Genomic DNA, 14,946 nt, shown 5'->3' on the forward strand with positions numbered 1-14,946 from the left:
AGTATTTTGTATGTTGTATTAGACTGGATTGAACTACACTCCAATTATATTTGTAACAAGATACTTTTGAAAGCTGAAATGTGTATTTTCAAAATACTTTTCTATACCATTTCTATATAGCTGTTCACAATTTTGTGGCCCCCTTTCACCCTACATTGGTATCAAAAGTCTGATGGCACTATGGAGTGATAAGAGTGTCTGCTGAATGAACTAAATATAAATGTATATGTAAAAATGAACAATTGCAAAGCATGCTGAGTATTACTCTAATGAGCTCTGCTCCGAAACAAGGCAAATGACAATACCCAGTGTGCTTTGCAGTTGTTCATTTTCACATTTGTCATTTAGCAGACACTATTATCCAGAGTGACAGTGCATTCAACTAAGGTAGATAAACAACAACATATCACAGTCATAGCAAGTAAGAAGTTTATGTAACAGTTACTGAGAATGTTGTTGCTGTTCGGCAGGCTACTTGCAAATGCAGTTTCGGATTTTAAAATAAATGTATTTTAATGATATACAATACTTTGTAAAAGTATCTTATATTTTATTTTGTCACATTGTTCTTTAGGGTATTTTGTCATTGTAATTCATGGCCCTCAGAATGGTTCCCCCATAGGGACAAATTACAAAACCCTGTAACCAGAGGGTTCTTCATGAGGTTTCTACTTGATTTATTTATAACACCCATAGAATTTTAACATAATATGGCTGACCATAAAAAAGAACTGTATAGTTCTTCAAAGGGTTCTACAAACAACCTTTCAAATTGAGAACATTAAGAGCGTGTTCCTTTTCTTTATTTCTTTTTTTATTGAATATTTAAAACATACAATATACTTGCAGTGAAGCCGCTCAGCAACTACATCACATTAGTCATCTAACAGACTCGCATCCAGAGCAACACACAGAAGCAACCAGGGTCAATGCCCTGCTCAAGGGCACGTTGACAGATCCCCCACAAGGTCAAAAACGGAGAGCCCAACCAGAGATCCATCAGCCACCGGTCCAAGCTCCCAACCGCCAGGCCCCCAGCCCACCAAGATCCCCCCCACAGTTCCTCAAGAGCTGCCCCTCAATCATCCATGGTTCTTTATAGAACCATCAAAAAAGGAATCTATATACTTCAGCACCAAAAAGGTTTCCGCTATGGTTACAAGCCAAAGAATCTGGTACTATTTAGAAGAAAATTATTTGTGTTCAGTACCTCGTGAAGCGCCCCGCGGTCCTGCAGCCTCACCACATGACGCTCCTTGCTTTTCTACCCATAACCCCCGTAGCCTGCACCTCACTGCCCAATGACCTTACGCCGTCAGATGTTGGTTCCGTCCCAAATGGCACCCTATTTCATATATAGTGCCCTACTTTTGACCAGGGCCCATAGGGCAGTAATACACTATAAACGGAATAGGGTGCCATTTGGGATGCATCCCTATTTTCACAGGAGCTCAGGACCTATGAAGAATCGCTTGATGCAATTTCACTGGGTTCTGAGAAGGTCGAGAGGCCAGTATGAACATGTTCACTGATGGGGAAAGAATAGAATACAACAAGACGCTGTGGTGATTGTGACCTTGTTTTCTCACAGATGATGGCACTGTGTGTGCGTGCCCGTGTGTGCGTGCGCTCAAGCGTATACCTATCTGCGTCATCTTCCAACAGCTGGTTAAACAATGCTACGTTTATTAGAGTCAGACTGCTGTGACTGTCGTCCATTTGTTGCAGTGTTAATACCCAGGATTTGAGCATGCCGTGCTCCCAACATGCACTGGGGTTGTTGTGTGTCTACACTGATTGGCTAGCATGACTTCAAAGCTCTCCTGGCATGTAACTGTGCAGCAAGCAGCATGTGCTGTGCCTCTGCTTCAACCATAAACCTTCAGAGAGCTGGGGGATCGGCACTGTTCCGATGGCACTCACGCAAAGCACAGGATGTATGAATGGAAAGGCTACTAACACAGAAACAAAATCGTGCTCAATTGTTTGTATGTCTGTGAACAGCAGACAATAACACATAACTATGTGAACAGATATAAAGGACATTTCTGAAATTAGGTTATATTGTCAGAGAGGATAGCATTATTCTGTGGCTCTTTCATGAGGAGATTCAAACCAAACTGAAGTGGTAATACTGGCACTGATAATATGTAGAAAACCCCCATAATGAACAAACCCAGCTTCTTGTTGTTGTGGTTGTTTGTGTTTTTGTTGCAGCAGATCGTCTTTAGGGAAGCACCGTAACAGTTGCGGAACGGAAAACAGCATATTTAGTCTTATTTAGTGTCAGTCTAATGCTGTGAAATCTAGGTCACGTCCAAAATGACATCCTATTCCCTACATAGTGCACTACTTTTGACCAGAGCCCTATGAGCCCTGGTCAATAGTAGTGTGCTATATAGGCAATAGTGTGCCTTTTGGGAAGAATACATAATCGTGTTAGTAGGAGCTATTATTCAGAGCAAAGCCAGGCGTCCTCTAGCAGACGAGCAGACAAACCATGATACATCTCCTATTGCAGGGGTAGGCAACCTTGTTCCTGGAGTGCTGCAGGTACATCAATACTTTGTCACAACTAGATACCACACGAGACCAACTGAGCTAATTGTCAGAGGAAGGCCTTAAAAATTGTCAAAGTCTCCAGTCAGCCAAGTCATAGACCGTTCTCTCTGGTACCACACGGCAAGCGGTACTGGAACACCAAGTCTAGGTCCAAAAGGCTCCTTAACAGCTTCTACCCCCAAGCCATAAGACTGCTGAATAATTAATCAAATAGCCACCCGGACTATTTACATTAACACCCCCCCTCTTGTTTTTACACTGCTGCTACTCAATGTTTATTATCTATGCATAGTGACTTTACCCCTACCTACATGTACAAATTACCTCAACATACCTGTTCCCCCGCACGTTGATTCGGTACCGGTAACTCCTGTATATAGCCTCATTATTTTATTGTGTTACCTTTATTTTATTTTTTACTTTAGTTAATTTAGTAAATATGTTCTTATTTCTTGAACTGCATTGTTGGTTAAGGGCCTGTAAGCATTTCACGATAAGGTTGTATTTGGCTCATGTGACAAATAAAATTTGATAATTGATCAGTTCAGTGATTGCCTAAATTCAACACACCTGGTCTTCCAGGTTGGTTAATAAATCAAAAACATGAAGCACCTGTGGAACTCCAGGACCAGGGTTGCTTACCCATGTCCTATTGTCTGGCCAGGGACATGCTCCTGCCCGCATGAGGCAAGGGCTCCATCCCAAATGAAACCTATTTCTAATGTAGTGCACTACTTTTGAACAGGGCCTGTAATAGTGCACTACATAGGACATGAAGGTCAGTCAATGTGGAAAATGTAAAAAAAAATTTTTTTGAAAGTTTCTTCAAGTGCAGTAGCAAAACCATCAGTAGCAAAACCATCAAAAACCACCATCAAAACCTCAAAAATTGCAGCCCAAATAAATGTGTCACAGTTCAAGGAACAGACACATCAACATCAACTGTTCAAAGGAGACTGTGTGAATCAGGTCGTCATGGTTGAATTGCTGCAAAGAAACCACTACTAAAGGACACCAATAAGAAGAAGAGACCTGCTTTGGCCAAGAAACACGAGGAATGGACATTAGACCGTTGGAAATCTGTCCTTTGGTCTGATTAGTCTAAATTTGAGATGTTTGGTTCCAACCGCCGTGTCTTTGTGAGATGCAGAGTAGGTGAACTGATTATCTCCACATAGGTGGTTCCCACCGTGAAGCATGGAGGAGGTGTGATGGTGTAGGGGTGTTTTACTGGTGAGACTGTCAGTAATTTATTTAGAAAACACTTAACCAGCATGGATTCCACAGCATTCTGCAGCGATACGCCATCCCATCTGATTTGCACTTAGTGGGACTATCATTTGTTTTTCAACAGGACAATGCCACAACATTGACACAAGCAAAGGTTGCCTTCCAGAGAGACAGAGATTGTAACATTCATTTCCATTTCATGGAAAAATGGCTCTCTCAGGATATGTCGTCGGAATCGGTTCAGCCACTGGGCTTCTCCATGCATCGCGCGGACAGCAATAAACACTTATTTGGGAAGAGGAAGGGTGGGTGTATGCTTCATGATTAACGACACAGTGTAATCATAACAAGTCATAACAAGTCCTTCTGCTCACCCGACCTAGAATTCCTTACAATCAAATGCCGGCCATATTATCTCCCAAGAGAATTCTCGTAAGTTATCGTCACAGCTGTGTACATTCCCTCTCAAGCAAACACCACGACCGCCCTCAAGGAACTTCACTGGACCCTATGTAAATTGTAAAACATATATCCTGAGGCTGCATTTATTGTAGCTGAGGATTTTAACAAAGCAAATTAGACAACAAGGCTGCCTAAATTCTATCAGCAAATTGATTGCAGTACTCACGGGGGTAATACACTCGATCACTGCTACTCTAACTTCCGCAATGCATACAAAGCCCTCTCCAGCCCTCCCTTCGGCAAATCCGACCATGACGCCATCTTGCTCCTACCGTCTTACAGGCAGAAACTCAAACAGGATGTACCAGTGACTAGAACCATTCAACGCTGGTCTGACCAATCCGAATCCACGCATCAAGATTGCTTTGATTACGCGGACTGGGATATGTTCCGGTCAGCCTCAGAGAACAACATCGATCTATACGATGACTCGTTGAGTGAGTTTAAAAGGAAATGCATTGGAGATGTTGTACCCACTGTGACTATTAAAACCTACCCTAACCCTAACCTGCGGTATTCACGCAAAACTGAAAGCGCAAACCACCGCATTTAACTATGGAAAGAGGTCTGCGAATACGGCTGAATATAAACAGTGTAGTTAATCCCTCCACAACGCAATCAAACAAGCGAAATGCCGGTACAGGAACAAAGTGGAGTCGCAATTCAACGGCTCAGACACGAGACGTATGTGGCAGGGTCTTCAGGAAATCACAGACTACAAAACGAAAACCAGCCATGTCACAGACACCAATGTCACGCTTCTAGACAAACTAAACACCTTCTTGCCCGCTTTGAGGATAATACAGTGCCACCATCACGGCCCGCTAACAAGGACTGCGCCCCCCCCTCTCCTTCTCCGTGGCCGACGTAAAACATTTAAACGTGTTAACACTTGCAAGGCTGCTGGCCCAGACGGCATCCCTGGACGCGTCCTCAGAGCATGCGAAGACCAGCTGGCTGGTGTGTTTACGAACATATTCAATCTCTCCCTATCCCAGGCTGCTGTCTCCACTTGCTTCAAGATGGCCACCATTGTTCCTGTACCCAAGAAGGAAAAGAACTGAACTAAATGACTACCGCCCCGTAGCACTCACTTTTGTCATCATGAAGTGCTTTGAGAGACTAGTCAAGGATCATATCACCTCCACCTTACCGGCCGCCCTAGACCTACTTCAGTTTGCATACCGCAACAACAGGTCCACAGACGACGCAATCACCATCACATGCCCTATCCCATCTGGACAAGAGGAATACCTATGTAAGAATGCTGTTCATTGACTACAGCTCAGCATTCAACACCATAGTACCATCCAAGCTCATCATCAAGCTGGAGACCCTGGGTCTGAACCCCGCCCTGTGCAATTGGGTCCTGGAATTTCTGACGGGCCGCCCCCAGGTGGTGAAGATAGGAAACAACATCTGCACTTCACTGACCCTCAATATGGGGCCCCACAAGGGTGTGTGCTCAGCCCCCTCCTGTACTCCCTGTTCACCCACAACTGAGTGGCCATGCAAGCCTCCAACTCAATCATCAAGTTTGCAGACGACACAACAGTAGTGGGCTTGATTACCAACAACGACGAGACAGCCTACAGGGAGGAGGTGAAGGCACTCGGAGTGTGGTGTCAGGAAAAAAACCTCACTCAACGTCAACAAAACAAAGGAGATGATCGTGGGCTTCAAGAAACAGCAGGAGGGAGCACCCCCCTATCCACATCGAAGGGACAGCAGTGGAGAAGGTAGATAGGTTTAAGTTCCTTGGCGTACACATCACAATCAAACTGAAATGGTCTACCCACACAGACAGTGTGGTGAAGAAGGCGCAACAGTGCCTCTTCAACCTCAGGAGGCTGAAGAAATGTGGCTTGTTACGCAAAATCCACAAACTTTTACAGATGCACAATCAAGAGCATCCTGTCGGGCTGTATCACAGCCTGGTACGGCAACTGCACCGACCTCAACCACAAGGCTCTCCAGAGGGTGGTGTGGTTGGCACAACGCATCACCTGGGGCAAACTACCTGCCCTCCATGACACCTACAGCAAAAAGATCATCAAGGACAACAACCACCTGAGCCACGGCCTGTTCACACCGCTACCAGAAGGCGAGGTCAGTACAGGTACATCAAAGCTGGGACCGAGAGACTGAAAAACAGCTTCTCTCTCAAGGCCATCAGACTGCTAAACAGCAATCACTAACTCAGAGGCTGCTGCCTACATTGAAATCCAATCACTGGCCACTTTAATAAAATGGATCACTAGTCACTTTAAACAATACCACTTTAAATGTTTACATAGCTTACATTACTCATATGTATACACTATTTTATACCATCTATTGCACCTTGCCTATGCTGCCATATATTTACATGTACATATTCTCATTCACCCCTTCAGATTTGTTTTTTTTATTCAATTTTAATGTTTTCTGAATTCTGTGTTTTACGATTTACGCAAATTTGATCATCATAAAGAGTGTCTAATAATGTGAATGAATAACAGTAAATGTGTAATAATGCAACAACATTACACAATTTTTTTATCAAGGTAAGTGCTTCAATGCAGAGTTCTGTGTTTCATGATACATTTTAAAAAGTAATGCAAGAATCTAGGCAACAATGCAACAAGCAATAGGCAAAACCTAGACTTATACTTATGTAAAAAAATCAATTTAAAAAAATGTAAAAACATTTTTGAATTCATTGTTTTTTGTAAAATAAAGTGCTTCACATAAGTGTTTCATTATAAATGGATAAAAAATATATAAAAAGATTCATGCAAGAATCTATGGCTAATATCTATGGCTGGAGCCTGCCCACGGATCTTCTGTTGAATGGCACTCATATGTTGGTCGAACACACGGGGCAGGTGAGTTTGACGGAGGCTGCTGTCATTTCCATGCTTCACTGGAAACAAGACGTAGCTTTCTTAGCTTTGCTAAGGGGATGTCAGACTCGGCGCACACAGCCACAAAAAGGCCTGAATAAATTCTGGTTGTTTGAAGAGGCTCTGGCTAACACGGTGCTTTTCCTTGTTCTTCACATGGCCTTTAGACTTTAAGTGGTCATCACATGTATTTTTACGGGTCCTATCAATAGTATGTTGACAGAATTTGCAAAACAGCTTATCGCCTGACTCATAGTCCTTTGGGTATTGCTCCGCTCTGAATTTAGGGGTTAGAGTACTTTTTTTTTTTTTTTTTAATGACTTGGCCGTCTCAGACAGCCTCTTCGACATGTTTCTCAAAGTGACAGCCAAGTTGAGGTGACGTAAGGGTCCTACGCACGACCAACCCCCCTCGAAAACAGAAGTATTTCTCTAGGCCTACTCGTCTGTAATTTTACAATTATGAAATCACTTAGGTTACTACAATAATTAGGCCCAGTTTTGATTAAAAACAATTATCAATTTCAGCCAAATTATGGAAAATTCTGCAATATTCCTCGTTTTACAGTTAATTGCATGATTCCGTCCGCGTTTTTTCACATTACGGAAATCATAGGGCCCCTGGAGTGCTGCATCAGATGACCTGGCCTCCACAATCACCCGACCTCATCCCAATTGAGATGGTTTGGGATGAGTTGGACTGCAGAGTGAAGGAAAAGCAGCCAACAAGTGCTCAGCATGTGGAAACTCCTTCAAGACTGTTGGAAAAGCATTCCAGCTGAAGCTGGTTGAGAGAATGCCAAGAGTGTGCAAAGCTGTCAAGGCAAAGAGTGGTTCCTTTGAAGAATCAAAAAATACTACATGATCCCATGTGTTATTTCATAGTTTTGATGTCTTCACTATTATTCTACAATGTAGAAAATAGTAAAAAGAAATTAAAACCCTTGAATGAGTAGGTGTCTCAAACTTTTGACTGGTACTGTATGTTTCAGTAAGATTGGATTTTTGGCATTTATAGTAATAGTTATCAACTACTGCAGGGATGGAACGTAACTCACAAAAAAAGAGAGGTGGTGGTGGCAGCTGCAGAGAGGTATTTGGGTGTGCGAGACTTGACATCAGAAGAGTTACAGGGTGTGTTAAGTGGTGGTGTCCCATCCTTTCAGGCTGTTCACCTGCGGTAGCACTAAATAGATTTAAATAGTGGAGTAGGGTATTTATTAATACTTTTTGTGAGTGTAGTATTAGATGGTAAGGTATTTGTTGTATTTCATTTTTTGAATTTGTATTCTTTTTTTTCAAGCAAAGTATAAGGGAGTTATACTCCAGTCTAGTAGGTGGTGGTAATGCAACATTTTATTGGATGCCAACCGCCGTTAAAACGTAATCGAAGAAGAAGAGGGGAACAATTTTAAAAAAGCACTGGAACTGGCTTCGAGGTCCAAAGTTGAATTTGAGAGCACTGGGGCATACTTTCTGAGCACTCCAGTTCTTCCATACAGCTGTGGAGATGGAAGATGGATGGAGATGGAAAGGTTTCAATACAGGTTGTCACTCTCAGACATGTTTCTGTCTCTAACAAGAATGTGAGGAATGCACTACCATTTAATATGACCAATAAAATATGACATGTGTAGGCTATCGTTTTGTTTGTATCTCCTATCAGCTTGGCTTAGTTACTGAGTCGGAGAGGAGCGGAGGAGAGAACAGTAGAGGAAGGGAGGAGAGGGCATTTCAATTGAATCCCAGTTAGTCATATCTGGCTAAGAGGATCAGGATAAGTGAATCTGTGTTAGGGTGGAAGTGAAACACTAGTGAGAGGGGAAGATGTTTGTTTGTGTTGTCTCTGTGGAGCCTTAGATTGAATAGCTTGATTGTCTTTAAATATCAATGTTCCCCCGTTAGCGGAGACTGCATTCACGGTAAACGCTGCATATGTCGGCTCAATCTGAAATGACCTTAACCTAGCAATCAAACAAGGAAATGGTTCCATATCATTTTTCAAGTATTCATTTTTCCCCATACGGGATTTTAGAAACACTTAGAATAATGGCTGTGTTTCATGTTGGCTTACCCTGACATGGAGGTTTGATAACCGTGCCAGTCTCTAAGACAAGGTGACTTTTATCAATATATTGGCCAATATTTACCCCCCAAAAATGAAATGCTAATTAGCTGCTAATGTGGCTGTCATAAAGAACTACAAATGCCATGATCTGGACAAGACTGCTGAATCAAGGCAAAGGTAAGAATCTTTGGATCAACTATCGTTAGCTACATTTAGTAATGAATAAACTGGCAAAATGCCTTTAAATTGACAATTCTATGAATTGTCTTATGCAAGTTTTAAATTGACAATACCTGTTAGCAAAGATGTCAGCTAGAGATGATGTGCAGGAGCTTGCAGGGATTTGTAGTCTTGCATGATGTCTACTTTGATGCTAGATAGCATTTTCAAATCAGAGTAAATAGAGCCAAATATATTGATGAAATGTACCTTGTCCGAGAGAGATTTTCATGGTTATAAAAAAAATCCCAGGGTAAGCCTAAACAAAACACAGCCCATATTTGAAGTGTTGTTAAAATTCCCTATGGGAAAAATGAATGGTTGAAAAACAATTGGAACCATTTCCCTGTTTGACCGCTAGGGTATTATGACACCTCCACTGTGGGTCTCTATAGAAATCCAGTCAGAGTTAGGATAACCCAAAATGTTTACTTTTAGTCAATGGCAAACTGCATTTAAAATGACTGCCAAAATTGAGAAATTTGCTAACGGAAACCATCTAAATGGGATTAGCCATGTTAGTAACGGGTGCAATAAATCCAACTACTAACAAATTAGATAAGTTTAGAAACATTTGTTATTTATCTTTGTGTAGCATAAGATCAATCCAATCAAAGGTACATGCAAAAACACACATACTGTACTGATACAAACTCTAAAAATCTACCTGCAATGGAGCATGCTTGGAAATATGATAATAAGGGGGGTGTTTTGAGAATGTGTGATGATTCCACCTTTAAATTCAAGATATTGGGTTAAGAAAATGTACCAATATACTTGATTATCCACACATGTACCCCAAAAGGTACCGAACAGATTATATGTGCACCTCTGAAGGTACACTGTGTAATTTAATATTTTTGTACCCCCGGGCACAATACTTTACACTAAACCTACCCTTTTTTCTGAGTGTATACAATGCTACACACTGCTACATTCAGAGATGTGTAAAGATATGTAATGTATCTTGTTACAATTACACAATACTCTAAAGACCAATGTATAAAATACAAATACCATTGACATTTAGCAGACACTCATCACACCATAGTGGCATCAGACTTCTGATACTAATGCAAGATGAAAGAGAGCCACTAAATTGTGAACCGCTATAAAACATGGAATAGAAACGTATTTTGTATTTTGAAAATACAAATTAAAAGGTCTTGAAGTATCTTGCGACAAAATACATTGGACTGTAGTTCAGAAGTAATTAAATATGTATTTTAAATACATGTAACAGAAATACTGCCCATCTCCGATGACACTACACTCTGAATTACCCTTCTGGCCATGGTACTCTGTAAAGCTTGAAGCCATTTTGATTTAGTCTAGTGCAACCTGTCTTCAATATAGCTGAGGAGTCATTCACAACCATTGATTTAGTAGAATAAAAAAAAAATGTTTTTAGTCATGGTGTTACATAGAAAGAAGTACTAATACACCTATGGTAATGAACCTTCAGTTGAGCTCTTTCTATCAGATACACATCGTTCTCCACACATAGTTCTGAGCCAAGGTCAGGGAAATGTTGTTGCTTTTGATTGACACATGACATTCAAACAGCACCTGGTTAAATTGTACCCTGAATGTACTTCAGAGATAATGACTGAGTAGTCAACGAGAGAATCTGATGAAGGAAAAGTAAAAAAGTGGCATTAAATTCATATAATTGGCTTCAAACTGTGACCCTCTCAGATAGTTAATGACTAAGTCTAAAAATGTAGCATAAAAAGCCGTTCTCTATGAATTTTTTATGTCAGAAATGGCAGAGTTCAGAGATAAATGGCCAGTGGTGATATTAGACATCCCTCAGACCAATTAGTATAGTGAAAAGATCTCCTCATAAATCAAAGATGGCTGTGTAGCTTCGTCCTCAGGGAACCAAGATGACTGTTCTCACCTTCAGGAGACCAAAGTGGACTCCAATGTGAAGATCCTTTAATTTCTACTGGATTCCCAACTTCCCAATCAAGGCAAAATGGGTAGATTAGAATACCACTAATTAATATAGAATGAATGAACACATCAGTGAAATTTGCATTGATGGATTTAACTTGTGACGATGCAGACTAACGCCAAAAATACACAGTTAACCGTTTTTCAACTTAAATGGCCTATTTATTCATGTTCAGATGAGAGCTTGCGTTTATATGTGTTAGCAATGATGGTTCTTTACATCCAGGCTTGTATCGAGTCATTACGTTGCTTATTTTGACTAAAAACCATGTTTTAGTTTGTAGCACTTCTACCGCAACTATCCTGCTTGAGTCTCATGACATGATGGCGGGGTGTTCTACAGAGCGCGTCCACTACTTTAGCTGTGTAGTGCGCATGCATTGGTTAGAATAATCTATTTTAAAATTCAAAAAGGCACTCGCACATCTGAGCAATCTTTCTTGCAGGTGAATGGCAACAGTTGAACAAGATGAAGGAAAAAGGAAACCGCGCACTGCTCTTGATAGTATCACTGATCTTTAATAAGCTTACTTATCGGCCTCACAGCCTTGTCAGGGACATAATATTACATGTCATGCTATTTAAAAGTTGTTAAATACTATTACCAGTTACCATCATATTTGTTGATGCAAAATAAAAAGTTTTTTTGTATCTTGTTTTGAGGTGTCTTTTTTGTTTCATGTGAGGATAGGAATGGTTCCACCCGTTATTGGTATTTCCAATGGGACCATTTCCTGTTTTGAGGTCTTCTCTGGTCCAAAAAGTTGGAACCGAACATAAATGGACCCAAGGACAGTCAGACCCAAACAGACCAAATAATTTTATTAATAAGGTGGACCCGGACAATCAGACCCGAACGATAACTAGACCAAACACATACAGTTGAAGTTGGAAGTTTACATACACCTTAGCCAAATACATTTAAACTCAGTTTCACAATTCCTGACATTTAATCCTAGTAAAACATTCCGTTTTAGGTCAGTTAGGATCACCACCTTATTTTAAGAATGTGAAATGTCAGAATAATAGTAGAAGATGATTTCAGTTTATTTCTTTCATCACATTCCCAGTGGGTCAGAAGTTAACATACACTCAATTAGTATTTGGTAGAATTGCCTTTACATTGTTTACCTTGGGTCAAATGTTTCAGGTAGCCTTCCACAAGCTTCCCACAATAAGTTGGGTGAATTTTGGCACATTCCTCCTGACAGAGCTGGTGTAACTGAGTCAGGTTTGTAGGCCTCCTTGCTCACACACACGCTTTTTCAGTTCTGCCCACAAATTTTATATAGGATTGAGGTCAGGGCTTTGTGATGGCCACTCCAATACCTTGACTTTGTTGTCCTTAAGCAATTATGCCACAACTTTGGAAGTATGTTTGGGGTCATTGTCCATTTGGTAAACCCATTTGTGACCAAGCTTCAACTTCCTGATTGATTTCTTGAGATGTTGCTTCAATATATGCACATAATTTTCTTTCCTCATGATGCCATCTATTTTGTGAAGGGCACCTGTCCCTCCTGCAGCAAAGCACCCGCACAACATGATGCTGCCATCCCCCATGTTTCACGGTTGGGATGGTGTTCTTCGGCTTGCAAGCCTCCCCCTTTTTCCTCCAAACATAACGATGGTCATTATGGCCAAACAGTTCTATTTCTGTTTCATCAGACCAGAGGACATTTCTCCAAAAAGTATGATCTTTGTCCCCATGTGCAGTTGCAAACTGTAGTCTGGCTTTTTTTTAATAGCGGTTTTGGAGCAGTGGCTTCTTCCTTGCTGAACGGCCTTTCAGGTTATGTCGATATAGGACTCATTTTACTGTGGATTACTCCAGCATCTTCACAAGGTCCTTTGCTGTTGTTCTGGGACGGATTTGCACTTCTCGCACCAATGTACGTTCATCTCTAGGAGACATCCTGAGCGATATGATGGCTGCGTGGTCGCATGGTGTTTATACTTGCGTACTATTGTTTGTGCAGATGAATATGGTACCTTCAGGCATTTGGATTGCTCCTAAGGATGAACCAGACTTGTGGAGGTCTCCAATTTCTTTCTGAGGTCTTGGCTGATTTCTTTTGATTTTCCCATGTTGTCAAGCAAAGAGGCACTGAGTTTGAAGGTAGGCCTTGAAATACATTCACAGGTACACCTCCAATTGACTAAAATTATGTCAATTAGCCTATCAGAAGCATCTAAAGCCATGACATAATTTTCTGGAATTTTCCCAGCTGTTTAACGGCACAGTCAACTTAGTGTATGTTAACTTCTGACCCACTGGAATTGTGATACAGTGAATTATGAGTGAAATAATCTGTCTAAGCAATTGATGGAAAAATTACTTGTATGTAATAGAGGTCGACCGATTATGATTTTTCAACACCGATACAGATTATTGGAGGGCCAAAAAAAGGCGCTACCGATTAATCGGCTGATTGTTTTATTTATTTATTTGTAATAATGACAATTACAACAATACTGAATGAACACTTATTTTAACTTAATATAATACATCAATAAAATCCGTTTAGCCTCAAATAAATAATGAAACATGTTCAATTTGGTTTAAATAATGCAAAAAAAAAGTGTTGGAGAAGAAAGTAAAAGTTCAATATGTGCCATGTAAAAAAAAGCTAACGTTTAAGTTCCTTGCTCAGAACATGAGAAAATATGAAAGCTGATTGTTCCTTTTAACATGAGTCGTCAATATTCCCAGGTAAAAAGTTTTAGGTTGTAGTTATTATAGGAATTATAGGACTATTTCTCTATATATATTTGTATTTCATATACCTTTGACTATTGGATGTTCTTATAGGCACTTTAGTATTGCCAGTGTAACAGTATAGCTTCCGTCCCTCTCCTCGCTCTTACCTGGGCTCGAACCAGGAACACATCGACAACAGACACCCTCGAAGAAGTGTTACCCATGTAGAGCAAGGGGAAAAACTACTCCAAGTCTCAGAGCGAGTGACGTTTGAAACGCTATTAGCGCGCACCCGGCTAACTAGCTAGCCATTTCACATCGGTTACACCAGCCTCATCTTGGGAGTTGACAGGCTTGAAGTCATAAACAGCGCAATGCATTGCGAAGGGCTGCTGGCAAACGCACGAAAGTGCTGTTTGAACGAATGCTTACGAGCCTGCTGCTGCCTACCATCGCTCAGTCAGACTGCTCTATCAAATCATAGACTTAATTATAACATGATAACACACAGAAATACGAGCCTTAGGTCATTAATATGGTCGAATCCGGAAACTATCATCTCGAAAACAAAACGTTTTTCCTGTCAGTGAAATACGGAACCGTTCCGTATTTTATCTAACGGACGGCATGCCTAAGTCTAAATATTCCTGTTACATTGCACAACCTTCAATGTTATGTCATAATTACGTAAGATTTTGGCAAACTAGTTCGCAACGAGCCAGGCGGCCCAAACTGTTGCATATACCCTGACTCTGCGTGCAATGAACGCAAAATGACACAATTTCACCTGCGTAATATTGCCTGCTAACCTGGATTTCTTTTAGCTACATATGCAGGTTTAAAAATATATACTTCTGTGT

At 40.9% G+C, this 14,946-nt stretch overlaps 1 protein-coding gene across 17 annotated transcripts in view; it reads right to left on the reverse strand.

Moving 5' to 3' along the window:
* LOC115153540 (calcium-activated potassium channel subunit alpha-1) overlaps positions 1-14,946 on the reverse strand; it is a 214,617-nt gene that overhangs the window by 171,583 nt on the left and 28,088 nt on the right. The gene's annotated exons all lie outside the window — the stretch shown is intronic.

The sequence above is a fragment of the Salmo trutta genome, chromosome 18 (assembly GCF_901001165.1).
Source record: "Salmo trutta chromosome 18, fSalTru1.1, whole genome shotgun sequence".
In the NCBI taxonomy this organism is placed as follows: domain Eukaryota; kingdom Metazoa; phylum Chordata; class Actinopteri; order Salmoniformes; family Salmonidae; genus Salmo; species Salmo trutta.